The following is a 13,183-nucleotide window of genomic DNA, read 5'->3' as shown; positions in this document are numbered from 1 at the left end:
CCCTGGGGGCTGAGGGGTGGGGCCCAATAAGGGAAATATAGCAAATTCTTTAAAATCCTTCTAATTCTGTAGGAATAAAAGGATTTGTTCTGAAGCATGGTTGGGTGAAGGGGAACCAATTTTGTGGAAACCGTGGGTCTGGCCCCCCAGGGGCCTGAGAGGCGGGACTCAATAGGGGAAAAAAGCAAATTATTCTATAAAATTCTTCGTCTGTAGGAATGAAAGGATTTGGTCCATATTTGGTGTGGAGCATCCTTGGGTAAAGGAGAACCAATTTTGTATAAACGGTTGGTGTGGTCCACCTGGGACTTGGAGGGCGGGGCCCAATAGGGGAAATATAGGTAAAACATTTATAATCCTTCTACCATAGGGATTAAGGGATATTATCCTAATTTAGTCTGGAGCATCCTTAGGCAAAAGGGACTCAATTTTCTATAAAGGTGTGTCTGACCCCTCTGGAGGCAGAGAGGTGGGGCCCAATAGGGGAAATATAGGTAAAACATTTAAAATCCTTCTACCATAGGGATTGAGGGATATTATCCTAATTTAGTCTGGAGCATCCTTAAGCAAAAGGGACTCAATTTTGTATAAAGGTGTGTCTGACCCCTCTGGAGGCAGAGAGGTGGGGCCCCAATAGGGAAAATAGAGGTAAAACATTTAAAATCCTTCTTCCATAAAGATTAAGGCATCAAATGGGCCAAGGGGACTCAATTTTGTATACAGAAGGGCGTGGCCCAATAGGAGAAATAGAGGTAAAATCTTTAAAATCCTTCTTTGACCATTGAATAATGGGATTTTATCCTTATTTAGTCTGGAGCATCNCCCCCCCCCTAGGGGTGGAGCTCTGTTTGAAGTTTGTTCTCACTATATCTCAAGTACTGTATGGATCTTTCTGAAATTTCATATGTACTTACAGCACCTACTTCACACCAATTATTTTAAACATATTCAGGTGAGCGATACAGGCCCTCTGGGCCTCTTGTTTTAATATTTGACATGGTGATATGTAGATGTGTAATAAGGATTTTAAAACGTTCGAAGGTCAAGGTCACTGATACTTATCTCGGAATCATAATTAAGTATATATTTTGTTTAATTTGACATGGGGATACACTTATATTATGTCGATGTGTAACGGAATATTTTTAAGGAACAACAATATACCATGGGGGTGGGGTGACGTTCAGGCACAAGACAGGGTCCTTGCTGACCTATCGGTGTTCCAGTTAAATCTCCAGCTGGGCTTTTGATTTGGTTTAAATATTAACGTCCTTTAAACAACTAATGTCATTTAAGGACGTGCTTCCATGTATGTATCCAGGAGACGGTATGTTGGTGTGCTTGCCTCCTTGTGATAATGCGGATCTGATGCCGACTTTATAATGCTATCTCACTGATATGCCATGCCGAAGGCACCAAGCACAGCATTCCGCCCGGCCACATTATCATGACAACGGATGAACCAGTTGTTGCCATTCCTCTTAATGCTGAACGTTAAGCAATGGTTCTAACATCTAGCTGGTTGACTAGTCGAAAATCTGATATTATCACGTTGAATAATATTGGGGTTAGCGGGATTTGCACGTGGACTTGTAAAATTAAGAAATTTAGCCCGACTAATAAGTGACTTTAAATTGATTTCTAACCCAGCATTGATGGTATGTACGTAGCATATTTACTAAAAAAAGAAAAAAATGAATCAATATCCTTGAAATTGAAAACTTAAAAGATTTTGAACTCTTTAGTATGAAAACAGCAATTATTCTATTCATTTATTAGTTCTCGAGTAAATTCAGTTCACGATTAACAGCACCGTTTCAGATTTCAACATACTTGCTTTATGCTACATACATTGTACAGGTTTTAAAAAAAGCCTTGACTTTTAAAGATTGTCCAAAGAAGTTCCTGAAGTATTGTTTAACCTTAAAAAGCTCTACATTTTAAGGTTGCCCTCGATACTAAAAGGTTTTTTTTTAGTGTTCATAGAATGAAAAGAATACTTCCAACTATGCTAAATATGTTTCCAGAAAAGATAAAGGTCCGAATTGTGAGGCATATATATCAAACTGAAGGAGAAGGCTTTTTTAAATTTTCACTTGTCAGGCCCCATCTTTGAGTATGCTGCAACAGTCCGAACCCTGCAAGAAAGTCCGATGAGTTCACGACAGCGTTATTCCATGTCTAACACTCTTCATCGGTCCACCACTCTACACCCTCGATATCCAGGGGTTACGCTTACTTTCGATCTCTACACCCCTGGAAAATGTCATGGCAAAATTGAAGGCACGAAGACAGCGGTTTGATTGGTCTCGGGTAAAAACAACTGACCAATCGCTGGGCTGATACCTGTCCTTTGAAGATTACAAAGGAGACTCGCCCGACTTCAAAGCCTGTCAATTTTTACCGTTACGTGACCGCGAGATTCTTTTGATGTACATCGAAGGATCGAACTAGTCTTTTTGTCCAATTAACAAGGTAGCGCACACCGAGCCTTCAATTTTGCCAGGACATATTCAATGGCTGTAGAGAGCGAAAGTAAGCTAACGCCTGGATATCGAGTATGCCACTCTACAGCAGAAAAAATATGTGACTTCCTGTTGTGACATAGGATAATATGCAATATAATAACAAAAGTAATAATAAATATTTCATTCCCGATACCACAATGCGTCAGGTAAAAAACATAACTTTGACGGGCGTATAAAAACGTATGATATTCTTTATACAAATTTTCCAATTTCTGCATGTGCGTCTGCCATTTCGTATCTATATCAAATTACTAACACTTTGCTTGTGTTTTAATCTCGTTGTATGCGTTAATGTATTTATATTCTGCATGCGTCTTTTGAACACTTGGCAAGTATATCTGTAGAAAATATAGATTCCAGGCGTTTTGTTCAGTTAAACATGTTGTTTATTCCAATTTGTGTCAACTTCATCTAGATTTAAAAATTCTGAGATCTGCACGCGTTTGATGTCATTGATAGTGGTATGAGATGATAAAGACCGATGTTCATTAAAAATAAACTAGCCTAATGAAAAGAGTTGATTTCATTAAAAACACAACTGGGAATCAAAGGTCAAACTCTTGAATGTGGCTCAATTCCCTTCCAAACCATTACCACAGGAAATCTGCGGATATTTTATGCTATTATATACGTTTGTGTCCATATCTGCATGCGAGTTGACCTAACCTGACAGGACTAGGCCTGCTAATGAGCAACTGTGTTACCGCATGAAAAAAATTGTCACATAAAATATAAGCAGAAAAGTCAGATCTATGAGACAATATCAAACAATGTTAACCAATTTACCTGCGCTCATAATTACCGGATGCTTTTCTAACCACATGAGCAAGTGGACTGCATGGCTGCTATCACATTGCCAGTATTTGCGATTTTTCCTGTTTTTGTACACAAACAAAGATCACAGCATCGACAAAAGAAACAATTCAGGAAGAAAAAAACATATCAGGCTTTGGTTTTTGTCACACAAACGGGAAGCTTTGACGCCATACTGATTATCACCAACAGCCTTTACGACCTTCATACAAAGAAAATGAAGGTTTGGGTTTATAGAGTTTAACAGCTAAGATAAGTTAAGGACGTGCATCCATGTGTATGCCTGCAAGTGTGCTGGAGGCAGGAAACGTTGCTGTTATTGCCTTCCTGCGATAGCGCGGATCTGGTTCCAACTTAATAGGTATATTTCGGTGAAATACCATGCCGAAGGCACCAAGTAAGGTATTCTGCCCGGTCGCATTACACTGGTAACGGGTGAACCAGTCGTTGTCATTACCCAAAAGCTGAACGTTAAGCAGGGAATTTTAACTACCATTTTTAAGGACTTTGGTACGTTCATACATGGGAACAGAACCCATCACCTTCCGAGCCCGGGCGAACGTTCAACATTTAAGCCAAAAGTGAGGTATTGCAAAGCAATAAGGCGCTAGGAAATATACGGTAGTTAAAAGTACAGGGAAAAACAAATATCCTAGAGTAGAGTCTTGTGATTGATATATATCGAGGAATGGCCCTTGAATCAATATGATTACGTATTTAGACTGATGCCTTCCATACAATTTTAGAGCTCAACAAAGATATTGCAAACAAATCTCTATTGCATTGAGAAACATAACTAATTGTTTCGGTATAAAGTATTAAAACAAAAAGAATAGACCACAGCGTCGACAAGGAATTAAAATACTGAACGATAAAAGCGATACGAAAGCATAACTGGGTATATTTTAGTTCCACTAAAGAGATTGCTTTGACGCAAATCTGAACAGCAATATCAACGAAAACAATTTTCACACATTTCAAAAAACTTAATATGAGAACTAAACAAAAGCAGACTTACTAAACAAGTATAAAAAGATGCTAGATTATTACAGTTATCATTAAGAGAGCAGATTTTCAATGATGTTATATAAATATGTACAAGAGGAGTGTTATAATACGAACTGTTCATAAATAAAAGATGGAAAATACTCTCCGAGTCTCTATTTCACCATTTCCTACCCGGTACAACTCGTATACTCTACCACATAGTCGATACGCATCGCCGCCGGCATTTAGGGTCATGTGCACTTTTATTATTTTAGTTATTTGATGTGACCGGCAAAATGCATCATTAACATCGATATAAATATTGGCCTGTGACCTTTGGAGTAACACTTGTTTCAATTGGTTCTTGTATAAGTGAATACACCTTGGTCTAAACGATTAATGCTTTGAGGTATTATACTTGTACCCGGTAGAAGTGGTGAAATGAAGACTTAATTAGAGTGTACCAATTAAACACAAAATAACACTGCTGAATCCACTTAATAGATCTCCAAGACTCCCTATTATCACATTTCCCGATGTTTATATTATATTGATTAAACTAAATATATCTAGCAAACGTCAGAGCATCCAGTTGGTATAAAAACCGCCTGTTTATTGACATTTCCCTGGACCGATTTTTCCACAAGCTGTGGGTGATGGTGACGCCATTTCGACTTCGAAGCTCGCGTTGGTATAACAAAAACACAGCCTGCTATGTTTTCTTTCCTGATATTAGCCCACCATCATACTATCCATGCTTAAACAAATCTTGTTATCGCTATTTTTCAGAAAGTACTTGAGGGATCTTTCTCAAATTTGATAAGATAGTTATGGGTTCGCACAACGTTACACGATGTGCGTACAATGGAAAACTGCAATAATAGCGTGCACATAACTGTACGATAGCTACCACACAGTTGTTTGATAGGTAGAGTCTTGTGATTGATATATATCGAGGAATGGCCCTAGAATCAATACGAATACGTATTTAGACTGATGCCATCCATACAACTTTAGAGCTCAACAAAGATATTGCAAACAAATCGCTATTGCATTGAGAAACATAACTAATTGTTTCGGTATAAAGTATTAAAACAAAAAGAATAGACCACAGCGTCGACAAGGAATTAAAATACTGAACGATAAAAGCGATACGAAAGCATAACTGGGTATATTTTAGTTCCACTAAAGAGATTGCTTTGACGCAAATCTGAACAGCAATATCAACGAAAACAACATTCACACATTTCAAAAAACTTAATATGAGAACTAAACAAAAGCAGACTTACTAAACAAGTTTAAAAAGATGCTAGATTATTACAGTTATCATTAAGAGAGCAGATTTTCAATGATGTTATATAAATATGTACAAGAGGAGTGTTATAATACGAACTGTTCATAAATAAAAGATGGAAAATACTCTCCGAGTCTCTATTTCACCATTTCCTACCCGGTACAACTCGTATACTCTACCACATAGTCGATACGCATCGCCGCCGGCATTTAGGGTCATGTGCACTTTTATTATTTTAGTTATTTGATGTGACCGGCAAAATGCATCATTAACATCGATATAAATATTGGCCTGTGACCTTTGGAGTAACACTTGTTTCAATTGGTTCTTGTATAAGTGAATACACCTTGGTCTAAACGATTAATGCTTTGAGGTATTATACTTGTACCCGGTAGAAGTGGTGAAATGAAGACTTAATTAGAGTGTACCAATTAAACACAAAATAACACTGCTGAATCCACTTAATAGATCTCCAAGACTCCCTATTATCACATTTCCCGATGTTTATATTATATTGATTAAACTAAATATATCTAGCAAACGTCAGAGCATCCAGTTGGTATAAAAACCGCCTGTTTATTGACATTTCCCTGGACCGATTTTTCCACAAGCTGTGGGTGATGGTGACGCCATTTCGACTTCGAAGCTCGCGTTGGTATAACAAAAACACAGCCTGCTATGTTTTCTTTCCTGATATTAGCCCACCATCATACTATCCATGCTTAAACAAATCTTGTTATCGCTATTTTTCAGAAAGTACTTGAGGGATCTTTCTCAAATTTGATAAGATAGTTATGGGTTCGCACAACGTTACACGATGTGCGTACAATGGAAAACTGCAATAATAGCGTGCACATAACTGTACGATAGCTACCACACAGTTGTTTGATAGGTAGAGTCTTGTGATTGATATATATCGAGGAATGGCCCTAGAATCAATACGAATACGTATTTAGACTGATGCCATCCATACAACTTTAGAGCTCAACAAAGATATTGCAAACAAATCGCTATTGCATTGAGAAACATAACTAATTGTTTCGGTATAAAGTATTAAAACAAAAAGAATAGACCACAGCGTCGACAAGGAATTAAAATACTGAACGATAAAAGCGATACGAAAGCATAACTGGGTATATTTTAGTTCCACTAAAGAGATTGCTTTGACGCAAATCTGAACAGCAATATCAACGAAAACAACATTCACACATTTCAAAAAACTTAATATGAGAACTAAACAAAAGCAGACTTACTAAACAAGTTTAAAAAGATGCTAGATTATTACAGTTATCATTAAGAGAGCAGATTTTCAATGATGTTATATAAATATGTACAAGAGGAGTGTTATAATACGAACTGTTCATAAATAAAAGATGGAAAATACTCTCCGAGTCTCTATTTCACCATTTCCTACCCGGTACAACTCGTATACTCTACCACATAGTCGATACGCATCGCCGCCGGCATTTAGGGTCATGTGCACTTTTATTATTTTAGTTATTTGATGTGACCGGCAAAATGCATCATTAACATCGATATAAATATTGGCCTGTGACCTTTGGAGTAACACTTGTTTCAATTGGTTCTTGTATAAGTGAATACACCTTGGTCTAAACGATTAATGCTTTGAGGTATTATACTTGTACCCGGTAGAAGTGGTGAAATGAAGACTTAATTAGAGTGTACCAATTAAACACAAAATAACACTGCTGAATCCACTTAATAGATCTCCAAGACTCCCTATTATCACATTTCCCGATGTTTATATTATATTGATTAAACTAAATATATCTAGCAAACGTCAGAGCATCCAGTTGGTATAAAAACCGCCTGTTTATTGACATTTCCCTGGACCGATTTTTCCACAAGCTGTGGGTGATGGTGACGCCATTTCGACTTCGAAGCTCGCGTTGGTATAACAAAAACACAGCCTGCTATGTTTTCTTTCCTGATATTAGCCCACCATCATACTATCCATGCTTAAACAAATCTTGTTATCGCTATTTTTCAGAAAGTACTTGAGGGATCTTTCTCAAATTTGATAAGATAGTTATGGGTTCGCACAACGTTACACGATGTGCGTACAATGGAAAACTGCAATAATAGCGTGCACATAACTGTACGATAGCTACCACACAGTTGTTTGATAGGTAGAGTCTTGTGATTGATATATATCGAGGAATGGCCCTAGAATCAATACGAATACGTATTTAGACTGATGCCATCCATACAACTTTAGAGCTCAACAAAGATATTGCAAACAAATCGCTATTGCATTGAGAAACATAACTAATTGTTTCGGTATAAAGTATTAAAACAAAAAGAATAGACCACAGCGTCGACAAGGAATTAAAATACTGAACGATAAAAGCGATACGAAAGCATAACTGGGTATATTTTAGTTCCACTAAAGAGATTGCTTTGACGCAAATCTGAACAGCAATATCAACGAAAACAACATTCACACATTTCAAAAAACTTAATATGAGAACTAAACAAAAGCAGACTTACTAAACAAGTTTAAAAAGATGCTAGATTATTACAGTTATCATTAAGAGAGCAGATTTTCAATGATGTTATATAAATATGTACAAGAGGAGTGTTATAATACGAACTGTTCATAAATAAAAGATGGAAAATACTCTCCGAGTCTCTATTTCACCATTTCCTACCCGGTACAACTCGTATACTCTACCACATAGTCGATACGCATCGCCGCCGGCATTTAGGGTCATGTGCACTTTTATTATTTTAGTTATTTGATGTGACCGGCAAAATGCATCATTAACATCGATATAAATATTGGCCTGTGACCTTTGGAGTAACACTTGTTTCAATTGGTTCTTGTATAAGTGAATACACCTTGGTCTAAACGATTAATGCTTTGAGGTATTATACTTGTACCCGGTAGAAGTGGTGAAATGAAGACTTAATTAGAGTGTACCAATTAAACACAAAATAACACTGCTGAATCCACTTAATAGATCTCCAAGACTCCCTATTATCACATTTCCCGATGTTTATATTATATTGATTAAACTAAATATATCTAGCAAACGTCAGAGCATCCAGTTGGTATAAAAACCGCCTGTTTATTGACATTTCCCTGGACCGATTTTTCCACAAGCTGTGGGTGATGGTGACGCCATTTCGACTTCGAAGCTCGCGTTGGTATAACAAAAACACAGCCTGCTATGTTTTCTTTCCTGATATTAGCCCACCATCATACTATCCATGCTTAAACAAATCTTGTTATCGCTATTTTTCAGAAAGTACTTGAGGGATCTTTCTCAAATTTGATAAGATAGTTATGGGTTCGCACAACGTTACACGATGTGCGTACAATGGAAAACTGCAATAATAGCGTGCACATAACTGTACGATAGCTACCACACAGTTGTTTGATAGGTAGAGTCTTGTGATTGATATATATCGAGGAATGGCCCTAGAATCAATACGAATACGTATTTAGACTGATGCCATCCATACAACTTTAGAGCTCAACAAAGATATTGCAAACAAATCGCTATTGCATTGAGAAACATAACTAATTGTTTCGGTATAAAGTATTAAAACAAAAAGAATAGACCACAGCGTCGACAAGGAATTAAAATACTGAACGATAAAAGCGATACGAAAGCATAACTGGGTATATTTTAGTTCCACTAAAGAGATTGCTTTGACGCAAATCTGAACAGCAATATCAACGAAAACAACATTCACACATTTCAAAAAACTTAATATGAGAACTAAACAAAAGCAGACTTACTAAACAAGTTTAAAAAGATGCTAGATTATTACAGTTATCATTAAGAGAGCAGATTTTCAATGATGTTATATAAATATGTACAAGAGGAGTGTTATAATACGAACTGTTCATAAATAAAAGATGGAAAATACTCTCCGAGTCTCTATTTCACCATTTCCTACCCGGTACAACTCGTATACTCTACCACATAGTCGATACGCATCGCCGCCGGCATTTAGGGTCATGTGCACTTTTATTATTTTAGTTATTTGATGTGACCGGCAAAATGCATCATTAACATCGATATAAATATTGGCCTGTGACCTTTGGAGTAACACTTGTTTCAATTGGTTCTTGTATAAGTGAATACACCTTGGTCTAAACGATTAATGCTTTGAGGTATTATACTTGTACCCGGTAGAAGTGGTGAAATGAAGACTTAATTAGAGTGTACCAATTAAACACAAAATAACACTGCTGAATCCACTTAATAGATCTCCAAGACTCCCTATTATCACATTTCCCGATGTTTATATTATATTGATTAAACTAAATATATCTAGCAAACGTCAGAGCATCCAGTTGGTATAAAAACCGCCTGTTTATTGACATTTCCCTGGACCGATTTTTCCACAAGCTGTGGGTGATGGTGACGCCATTTCGACTTCGAAGCTCGCGTTGGTATAACAAAAACACAGCCTGCTATGTTTTCTTTCCTGATATTAGCCCACCATCATACTATCCATGCTTAAACAAATCTTGTTATCGCTATTTTTCAGAAAGTACTTGAGGGATCTTTCTCAAATTTGATAAGATAGTTATGGGTTCGCACAACGTTACACGATGTGCGTACAATGGAAAACTGCAATAATAGCGTGCACATAACTGTACGATAGCTACCACACAGTTGTTTGATAGGTAGAGTCTTGTGATTGATATATATCGAGGAATGGCCCTAGAATCAATACGAATACGTATTTAGACTGATGCCATCCATACAACTTTAGAGCTCAACAAAGATATTGCAAACAAATCGCTATTGCATTGAGAAACATAACTAATTGTTTCGGTATAAAGTATTAAAACAAAAAGAATAGACCACAGCGTCGACAAGGAATTAAAATACTGAACGATAAAAGCGATACGAAAGCATAACTGGGTATATTTTAGTTCCACTAAAGAGATTGCTTTGACGCAAATCTGAACAGCAATATCAACGAAAACAACATTCACACATTTCAAAAAACTTAATATGAGAACTAAACAAAAGCAGACTTACTAAACAAGTTTAAAAAGATGCTAGATTATTACAGTTATCATTAAGAGAGCAGATTTTCAATGATGTTATATAAATATGTACAAGAGGAGTGTTATAATACGAACTGTTCATAAATAAAAGATGGAAAATACTCTCCGAGTCTCTATTTCACCATTTCCTACCCGGTACAACTCGTATACTCTACCACATAGTCGATACGCATCGCCGCCGGCATTTAGGGTCATGTGCACTTTTATTATTTTAGTTATTTGATGTGACCGGCAAAATGCATCATTAACATCGATATAAATATTGGCCTGTGACCTTTGGAGTAACACTTGTTTCAATTGGTTCTTGTATAAGTGAATACACCTTGGTCTAAACGATTAATGCTTTGAGGTATTATACTTGTACCCGGTAGAAGTGGTGAAATGAAGACTTAATTAGAGTGTACCAATTAAACACAAAATAACACTGCTGAATCCACTTAATAGATCTCCAAGACTCCCTATTATCACATTTCCCGATGTTTATATTATATTGATTAAACTAAATATATCTAGCAAACGTCAGAGCATCCAGTTGGTATAAAAACCGCCTGTTTATTGACATTTCCCTGGACCGATTTTTCCACAAGCTGTGGGTGATGGTGACGCCATTTCGACTTCGAAGCTCGCGTTGGTATAACAAAAACACAGCCTGCTATGTTTTCTTTCCTGATATTAGCCCACCATCATACTATCCATGCTTAAACAAATCTTGTTATCGCTATTTTTCAGAAAGTACTTGAGGGATCTTTCTCAAATTTGATAAGATAGTTATGGGTTCGCACAACGTTACACGATGTGCGTACAATGGAAAACTGCAATAATAGCGTGCACATAACTGTACGATAGCTACCACACAGTTGTTTGATAGGTAGAGTCTTGTGATTGATATATATCGAGGAATGGCCCTAGAATCAATACGAATACGTATTTAGACTGATGCCATCCATACAACTTTAGAGCTCAACAAAGATATTGCAAACAAATCGCTATTGCATTGAGAAACATAACTAATTGTTTCGGTATAAAGTATTAAAACAAAAAGAATAGACCACAGCGTCGACAAGGAATTAAAATACTGAACGATAAAAGCGATACGAAAGCATAACTGGGTATATTTTAGTTCCACTAAAGAGATTGCTTTGACGCAAATCTGAACAGCAATATCAACGAAAACAACATTCACACATTTCAAAAAACTTAATATGAGAACTAAACAAAAGCAGACTTACTAAACAAGTTTAAAAAGATGCTAGATTATTACAGTTATCATTAAGAGAGCAGATTTTCAATGATGTTATATAAATATGTACAAGAGGAGTGTTATAATACGAACTGTTCATAAATAAAAGATGGAAAATACTCTCCGAGTCTCTATTTCACCATTTCCTACCCGGTACAACTCGTATACTCTACCACATAGTCGATACGCATCGCCGCCGGCATTTAGGGTCATGTGCACTTTTATTATTTTAGTTATTTGATGTGACCGGCAAAATGCATCATTAACATCGATATAAATATTGGCCTGTGACCTTTGGAGTAACACTTGTTTCAATTGGTTCTTGTATAAGTGAATACACCTTGGTCTAAACGATTAATGCTTTGAGGTATTATACTTGTACCCGGTAGAAGTGGTGAAATGAAGACTTAATTAGAGTGTACCAATTAAACACAAAATAACACTGCTGAATCCACTTAATAGACCTCCAAGACTCCCTATTATCACATTTCCCGATGTTTATATTATATTGATTAAACTAAATATATCTAGCAAACGTCAGAGCATCCAGTTGGTATAAAAACCGCCTGTTTATTGACATGTCCCTGGACCGATTTTTCCACAAGCTGTGGGTGATGGTGACGCCATTTCGACTTCGAAGCTCGCGTTGGTATAACAAAAACACAGCCTGCTATGTTTTCTTTCCTGATATTAGCCCACCATCATACTATCCATGCTTAAACAAATCTTGTTATCGCTATTTTTCAGAAAGTACTTGAGGGATCTTTCTCAAATTTGATAAGATAGTTATGGGTTCGCACAACGTTACACGATGTGCGTACAATGGAAAACTGCAATAATAGCGTGCACATAACTGTACGATAGCTACCACACAGTTGTTTGATAGGTAGAGTCTTGTGATTGATATATATCGAGGAATGACCCTTGCATCAATATGATTTCGTATTTAGACTGGTGCCTCTCATACTTCTTTAGAGCTCAACAAAGATATTGCAAACAAATCTCTATTGCATTGAGAAACGTAACTAATTGTTTCGGTATAAAGCAACAAAACAAAAAGAATAGACCACAGCGTCGACAAAGAATTAAAATACTGAACGATAAAAGCGATACGAAAGATTAACTGCGTATATTTTAGTTCCGCTAAAGGGATGCTTTGACGCAAATCTAATCAGCAATATCAGCGAAAACGACATACACACATTTCAAAAAATTAATATAAGAACTAAACAAAAGCAGACTTACTTAACAAGTATAAAAATATG

The sequence above is a fragment of the Mizuhopecten yessoensis genome, unplaced genomic scaffold (genome assembly GCF_002113885.1).
Source record: "Mizuhopecten yessoensis strain PY_sf001 unplaced genomic scaffold, ASM211388v2 scaffold9987, whole genome shotgun sequence".
NCBI lineage: Eukaryota > Metazoa > Mollusca > Bivalvia > Pectinida > Pectinidae > Mizuhopecten > Mizuhopecten yessoensis.
The sequence above is the reverse complement of the archived record's forward strand: the minus strand, read 5'-3'. Positions refer to the sequence as shown.